General features: G+C 42.1%; 1 protein-coding gene across 5 annotated transcripts in view; it reads right to left on the bottom strand.

Moving 5' to 3' along the window:
- The window catches only part of LOC109517114 (histone deacetylase 4-like), a 79,006-nt gene extending 71,182 nt beyond the window's left edge, over positions 1–7,824 (bottom strand). For 3 of the 5 annotated variants that reach the window (XM_019872067.1, XM_019872070.1, XM_019872071.1), the window contains exons 1-2: positions 7,226–7,299; positions 6,481–6,692 (exon numbers count right to left, since the gene is read on the bottom strand). The gene's annotated coding sequence lies outside the window, so the exon portion shown is untranslated. Of the gene's footprint in view, positions 1–6,480; positions 6,693–7,154; positions 7,300–7,689 lie in introns of those variants that run through there. The other 2 variants (XM_019872069.1, XM_019872068.1) reach the window with 2 other exon arrangements.
- Between the last annotated feature and the right edge of the window lie 594 nt (positions 7,825–8,418).

Raw genomic sequence — 8,418 nt, 5'->3', positions numbered from 1 at the left:
TTAGGCAGAGCAAGAGAGGCTCGCGGCTAATCAGCAGCCCAGAATCTGAAAAGAAAATTGAGCCCCGATACAGAGCAAAAGATCTTGTTTTTTTCACTCATGAATGCAGCACTTCATTAAGATAAGAAAACCTTTATTGTCTCACAATGGAGAAATTAGCAAGCTGACCTATTATTTTGTTCATCAGCGTGCAGATCCCCGGATCCCACATCAACGACTTTGCCGAACTCTTGACCCTCCGCCACTTATCAGGAAGCCATCTCTGACAATGCGGTTGGCTCAACCAGACTGACGCTGCAGCTCCCTTACCCTTTTGGCTCTCGCATGATTTTGTTTCCGCCCAGTCAAAATTGGTCAAAATTCTCAACGGCAAACCAACAGAAACGTTTACAGAAATGGGCAGATCAAAGATTTCCAGGGCGGAGAGGACAGACCAAAAGGTATCGCCGTGAGAAAGTGGGTCAGAGGCAAGGTTGTTAAGGGAAGCTAACAAAACAAGGAACAAAACTAATATTGAAAACATTTTTGGAAACAAAATAAAATAAAAAAACAGTCAGTTTTTTTTTTTAATTATAACTACTGAAAATTACCTTATTAAAGTACTTAAAGTGGAAATGTCCTTCATTTTCTTTGTCAGGGAGTTTCAGGCATGAGCTTATTACTGTACGGCCGTACGAAAAAAGGTCAAACAGTCGTTTGGAAATTGTAGTCTACTACACTTTATTGCACAATACTTATTCTGGGCTTTTTTTTTCTTTTTTTTAATCCTGCACTTAACAAATACTCCATACATGAAAAACTAAAAGCAGCATTAAAACGAACCTGAAAAAAAAAAGAAAAAAAAAACATTCTCAAAAAAAATAAAAACAGACAAACCCATTTTCAAAACGAAATCAGAGGACCCGAATTTGGAAAAACAAAAGTCAAAAGGAAATAATGAAAATATCAAACGATTCCAGCCCTGGTCCGACCGAGGGCCCAAGTGCGAGTTTGCTGATGCAGGCCAACGGGCGTCCATACAGTACATCGGCCCGAGATCAGCTGGGAGGTCATGAAAGAGATAAAATGGGAATGTGGCCGCTCATACTTCCCACAATGGTGGCGGTTAAGCGTGTCCGAGCACAGCGTGGTCCTTTCACAACAAGCAAGAAGGCGCCATTAATAGACTCCATTAGTAACCATTAGCGTGACATCCACAACATGTCCACAAACAAGGATGCCTTTCCAAAGCGCCAACTCTTCCAACACTTGCTAAATGAGTTTTTGGAATCGGGTTCAAAGTCAGGACAAGGGCCCGGGCGAGGGCGGGCCGCAGCCCATCCAAAAAAGAAGGGTTATTGTCGGAGCGGCGGGTTACGGCCGACTATAGGAAGCCGAGTGGCGGAGAGAATGCTTCGCGGCCGCGGGCTCATTGGATCAACACAAGGATTCATCAAGCCTCAAATCGCATCAGTCGAGCCTGAGAGATTCTGGAGAGTTGCCCATTAAATGCTGGACGTCCATTTGGCTGCGTTGAATCTTGCTCGTCTGCGTTTTACTGCTCCGCCGGGTCGGGCCAATAACCGCCTTCCTTCCTTTCATCTCGTCAACTTCATATTTAATGAAAGGAGATGTAATTGGGTGATGAGGGAGAGCGCCCCCCCCCCACCCCCGCGTGCGCCAACGTTTTCTTATGATCGACATCAATGCAAAGAATGTAAAACAAAGCGCCGCGATCATGAGACACTGCGTGAACGTCCTTCTCAAAAGGAACATTTCAAAAAGAGGATTCACCTTGATGTATTTTCGGGCTGCCGGCAGAAGCGCTGCTTTCGAGCATGCGCAATATGTGCGGCCGCACGTGGGCGGCATTTGCGGTGTAAAAATGAGACCTGAGTTGGTTTTCTATCCGGATCTTGAAACGTTCCATCCTGTGTATGGGAATTTCGCATTCCCTTTAGACACGGGGTTTTCTTTTGCTAATAAATGAAGTGACCACGGTCAAATACTTTTGGCATTTTCGTTCCTATTTTGTTTTGATTTTGTGAAGTTACCTTCAGTTAGTTTTCAGAGAGGGTGTGTTCAATTTTATTAGTTTTAGTTCATTCAAAAATCCTCTTGTTTTAGTTTTTTTTTGTTTTAATCTTGGACAATAGACATCTTTGTTTTATAATTGTAACAAAAAGTTCAACAAGTAAATCGCTCCTACACTTTTGTGCATAAAATAAAAAGTTTGCACCGGATGAGCTCGACAAGCGTTTGAAAATGTGTCCCCCCCCCCCCTCTTCGGAAGCCGTCGCGGCGGCGTGAAAATAACGCGCGGTGAAATAGTTAGCAGTAAACAGCAATTAAGAAAACGCCTCCTTTTGCATAACTCATGACATGAATGATTGAAAAAGCACTTGTGCCATGTCGACAGCCCCCGGGTTCTCTGCTCTAATTGACTCTGAATAATTCAGCCGGCAGCAGCCGTGAATTTCCCGCTGACACGTTCTCGGCTATTAGCCGAGGTATGTATGATTTTATCATCCTAATTTTGCACAACGTCGACTTAAGTATCAAACAAAAAATTTTTAAAAAGGGCGATCAAGTAACTGAGTTTTGACCATCTCCATCAGGCGTGACTAACTCAAGGAGTCGATGCGCGTGTTAAAGGGGAATGAGTAAAGGCGCCGCTGCGAGGGCGGAAGGAACTGACACTTTGCGGTCGAACGGACACGTCGTGACGCAAGACGCCGCGCTGCTTGTCGGCTCCGGCAAAGTGCGAGTCGGACCGTGACCACGGGACATGGCATCAATCTGCTGTCGGCATCCGACGGTCTGGAGGACGTCACGCGGCCGATATTTCATTTGCGCTTGCGATTAGAGAAGACGTCAACTTTGTAGTCTGAGGACATGATGTGATCTGGGATGTCATTTATCAGACGGGACCACCTTGAAGTAATGAGAGACCACCGGAGATATGAATATGTGGGAGCCTGTCGGATTGGAAGATAAAAAGGGGACACGTGGTGCAGTTTTGTCATCGGGGCTGCAGCTCTCAGATACTTTTAGAACCAATTAGTCCATTGATTATCCCGTCGGTTGATTGGCTAAAAAAAAAAAAAACATGCAGGTGAACCACTGCCCACCCTACCTCCTCCATGCCAACGGCAAGTAGTACAACTTTCTTTCCCGTGGCGACTGAGGCAGAGCAAGAGAGGCTCGCGGCTAATCAGCAGCCCAGAATCTGAAAAGAAAATTGAGCCCCGATACAGAGCAAAAGATCTTGTTTTTTTCACTCATGAATGCAGCACTTCATTAAGATAAGAAAACCTTTATTGTCTCACAATGGAGAAATTAGCAAGCTGACCTATTATTTTGTTCATCAGCGTGCAGATCCCCGGATCCCACATCAACGACTTTGCCGAACTCTTGACCCTCCGCCACTTATCAGGAAGCCATCTCTGACAATGCGGTTGGCTCAACCAGACTGACGCTGCAGCTCCCATTTTGTGTTTTCACACATATATTTTTTCCCCCCCATACATAAACCAAAAAAGGAGAGCACTAGTTACCTCGCATCGCGTTTCGGGCTGAATTAAGTGACGAAATCAGGGAAACAATTCCACCCAAACACAGCGGTCACGGAGGAGTGACGTCATCTGGTGGCACTTTTTTTTACTGGCTGCTGTTCGATGATTTCGCTTCGAGACAGCAAGCGGTAAAGTTCGACATTCCTTCTTCCAATGAACGGCCGTACTGCAAGACCACAATACAATACTTTATTTATACAGTGCCGTCACAACAGCTGCAGCTGGAATAAACGAGTTAAGAAAAAAAATAACAATAATAATAATCTGGCATTAAATTAATAAACATAAACCAAAAACAAACTACATTTTCACTATAACTATAGTTAGTTTTGTAAATGTGAAATGCTGTTTTTTTTTTTTTTTTTTTTTTAAAGAATTTCATTCCATTACAGAAATGTTGCAATTTTAGTTTTAGTTCTTGTGTTAGCTTTCGTTCATTGAAATAACCTTGCAAGTGATGTCAAGGGAGTAGGTTGTAAGATTTCCGTATTTTACCCATCAAAAGGCCAACTCGCATGGGCTGAAATGAACCGGTGAGCAACTTCTGGAAAGTTAAAAAGTAACCACCACTGACATGAGGTTCACAGATCCACACGAAATCCGTGGACATGCCTATTGTTATCATGATAGTTATTAGTGATCTGTATCGGTGGGAAAAAAAACACAGTTATTGTGCCTCTCTAGTAAATCCTGTTAGATTATTATTAGGACATCAAAAGCTATTCCTCAGTCACATTTTTAAATTTTTGTAGTTTGGAGTGTCACAAAAGCAAAAAAAAAGAAAAAAAACACATCGCTTAGTCACTAATTGTTTGATGTTGGCTAGAAACATACGTTTTTATTTCTGGTGAAAGAAGAGATTCGACTCTTTCGGTAGGTTTGGTGTCTCTATCAACACAGAAGACAATAGATAGTCGTTGGGTCTTGAAAGATCAGTCAAAATGCTCTCAGTCAGTTTACTTTGAAACTGTATGGCGGTGAATGATATCACGTCCCAGGTTCCTTTTCTAAAATTGTCACAAAACAGGAAGTAGAGTCAACAAATTGCTCAATGGGTTCACAACCATGTTGTTGGTGGAAGTAGTGCGCTTCAACAGGCCGGACTTTGAACTACAGAAATCGATTAATCCCAGGCCCACTTTGAGGTCACTAACAGTCATTTCTGAAATCAGACCTTTATATATCCAAGTATGGGGGGGAGTACATCACAGAAGGACCAGTTAAAAGTAGGGTTTACTGTGTATGGGAATTTCGCATTCCCTTTAGACACGGGGTTTTCTTTTGCTAATAAATGAAGTGACCACGGTCAAATACTTTTGGCATTTTCGTTCCTATTTTGTTTTGATTTTGTGAAGTTACCTTCAGTTAGTTTTCAGAGAGGGTGTGTTCAATTTTATTAGTTTTAGTTCATTCAAAAATCCTCTTGTTTTATTTTTTTTTTTTTCTTTTTTTTTTTTTTTTTAAATCACAGTAAGTGTCTTTGCGGCTTGAATTCCTGTTGAGAAGTATTAAACCCGGTTGGAGCATTTTGTGTTTTCACACATATATTTTTTCCCCCCCATACATAAACCAAAAAAGGAGAGCACTAGTTACCTCGCATCGCGTTTCGGGCTGAATTAAGTGACGAAATCAGGGAAACAATTCCACCCAAACACAGCGGTCACGGAGGAGTGACGTCATCTGGTGGCACTTTTTTTTACTGGCTGCTGTTCGATGATTTCGCTTCGAGACAGCAAGCGGTAAAGTTCGACATTCCTTCTTCCAATGAACGGCCGTACTGCAAGACCACAATACAATACTTTATTTATACAGTGCCGTCACAACAGCTGCAGCTGGAATAAACGAGTTAAGAAAAAAAATAACAATAATAATAATCTGGCATTAAATTAATAAACATAAACCAAAAACAAACTACATTTTCACTATAACTATAGTTAGTTTTGTAAATGTGAAATGCTGTTTTTTTTTTTTTTTTTTTTTTAAAAAATTTTATCCACTAAAATGAAATTCTTTTTTTTTTTTTTTTTTTTTTTTAAAGAATTTCATTCCATTACAGAAATGTTGCAATTTTAGTTTTAGTTCTTGTGTTAGCTTTCGTTCATTGAAATAACCTTGCAAGTGATGTCAAGGGAGTAGGTTGTAAGATTTCCGTATTTTACCCATCAAAAGGCCAACTCGCATGGGCTGAAATGAACCGGTGAGCAACTTCTGGAAAGTTAAAAAGTAACCACCACTGACATGAGGTTCACAGATCCACACGAAATCCGTGGACATGCCTATTGTTATCATGATAGTTATTAGTGATCTGTATCGGTGGGAAAAAAAACACAGTTATTGTGCCTCTCTAGTAAATCCTGTTAGATTATTATTAGGACATCAAAAGCTATTCCTCAGTCACATTTTTAAATTTTTGTAGTTTGGAGTGTCACAAAAGCAAAAAAAAAGAAAAAAAACACATCGCTTAGTCACTAATTGTTTGATGTTGGCTAGAAACATACGTTTTTATTTCTGGTGAAAGAAGAGATTCGACTCTTTCGGTAGGTTTGGTGTCTCTATCAACACAGAAGACAATAGATAGTCGTTGGGTCTTGAAAGATCAGTCAAAATGCTCTCAGTCAGTTTACTTTGAAACTGTATGGCGGTGAATGATATCACGTCCCAGGTTCCTTTTCTAAAATTGTCACAAAACAGGAAGTAGAGTCAACAAATTGCTCAATGGGTTCACAACCATGTTGTTGGTGGAAGTAGTGCGCTTCAACAGGCCGGACTTTGAACTACAGAAATCGATTAATCCCAGGCCCACTTTGAGGTCACTAACAGTCATTTCTGAAATCAGACCTTTATATATCCAAGTATGGGGGGGAGTACATCACAGAAGGACCAGTTAAAAGTAGGGTTTAAAAAAAAAAATTAATAATAATCTCACCTCTCCAGTGGTTTGGACCCAGCAAGGCTTTTCTCTTGTTGGAGAGGAGGGAAAGGCCGCTTGTGTTGTTGCTGCAGCTTGTGCGGTTGTCCTGCACCGTCCGCGAGGCCACCAGCTGCTCGGCATAGCTCAAAGGCTGAAGAGGGAATTCTTTTGCTCCAGTGACGTCAGGAGAGAGCAGAGCTGCACTTTTGGAACACGGCCGCGGTCCTCTGTGGGGAAACACACAAAACAGGGAGCTTAGCCTAAAAAAAACAAAAGTGGCTCAAGTACTTACTTACACCCTGTAACTTTCAGTCAAAGTGCAGATTTGGTCAAAGTAGAAAAAGAAAACTCTTTCAAATCCTACTTACGTAAAAGTACAATTCTACAGCTGTTGTTAACAGCAGAAACGAGTAACAATTCATGATCAATTGATTATTGAAGATGATAATTGAACAAATGTACCGCGGTTGATTTTTTTATGTGTCCAACATCCGCGTGTCGTTAACAACGTGACGAGCCTATTTTGACAAAGTAACGATCTGTTTCTAAATGTGGAGAGGGAGTAAGCTAAAAGTAGCCGTAGAACTAAAAGTCCTCCGAAAAACAAACACTCCAGTAACAGACACCACGTAAACTACCCAAGCATAGCTCCCAAGAACCCACAAGTGTTCGTACTTTTGTTGCCTCACATAAAACAACTGCTGTGACATCTCAATTACGACACCACTTTTCTTCCCCAAGGATAGAAACGACCCGTTACCTCAGCCTGCACCTTCAAGTGCTCGTCTGCTGCTTTCCAAGAGCATTCCGATGCAACGGAGTGAGAGTCAGTCTTGGCCCCCCGGCCGGCAGGTTTGCACTTCTTCGACTTCTTCTTCGTCGTCGTCGTCTTCTTCTTCTTCTTGCAATCAGTTGTCAGTCCAGCACGCCGAGCGCATTTTCGCGGTGGGCCGGGCCTGGCTTGAAGATCACTTTGATTGGCAGTTGGCATGTTCGTCCGCCGGCCGGTCGGTTTGCACTTCTTCGACTTCTTCTTCGTCGTCGTCGTCTTCTTCTTCTTCTTGCAATCAGTTGTCAGTCAACACGCTGAGGGCATTTTCGCGGTGGGCCGGGCATGGCTTGAAGATCACTTTGATTGGCAGCTGGGCCTCACATAAAACAACTGCTGTGACATCTCAATTACGACACCACTTTTCTTCCCCAAGGATAGAAACGACCCGTTACCTCAGCCTGCACCTTCAAGTGCTCGTCTGCTGCTTTCCAAGAGCATTCCGATGCAACGGAGTGAGAGTCAGTCAGTTAGTCCGCCGGCCGGCAGGTTTGCACTTCTTCGACTTCTTCTTCGTCGTCGTCGTCTTCTTCTTCTTCTTGCAATCAGTTGTCAGTCCAGCACGCCGAGCGCATTTTCGCGGTGGGCCGGGCCTGGCTTGAAGATCACTTTGATTGGCAGTTGGCATGACGTCACGTTGGTGGTCTGACACAATGACATGAAATTCAGTCCAGAAAGTGCATCAGAAATGATTACATTACCACATTAATTATTAATTATTATTATTGATTTTTTTCCACAGTGTACAATGAACACATTTTTTAATTTAGTGAATTTCAACATGTACATAGGCTGCACGTGATTAAAATGTGTTAAACTAACACGTATCATTTGTAGACCAGTAGCAGAATTTTAAAATCTTTTCTTCAGCTGAATTCTGGAAAAAGGCTGTTGTCATGATTGATTTGATATGATTGCTGGAAGTCAAGTCCGAGTCTATCAGCAACCCAAAATTTCGGACTTGGTCTGGCCCCTGGTTTCGAAAGAGGTGACTCCAGGTTTTTTCTAACACCAATGACCTTTGCTGTGTTTTGGTTTTGCTGAAGGAAATTGTAGTTTTAAGTACTTTTTTCAGCGTATAACACAGTATACTCAACTTTACTGGACAGTGTCAACAAGCATAA

The sequence above is a fragment of the Hippocampus comes genome, unplaced genomic scaffold (genome assembly GCF_001891065.2).
Source record: "Hippocampus comes isolate QL1 unplaced genomic scaffold, H_comes_QL1_v1.1 scaffold786, whole genome shotgun sequence".
In the NCBI taxonomy this organism is placed as follows: Eukaryota; Metazoa; Chordata; class Actinopteri; order Syngnathiformes; family Syngnathidae; genus Hippocampus; species Hippocampus comes.
Note: the sequence above shows the minus strand (reverse complement) of the source record. Positions and strands in the feature narration are given on the sequence as shown.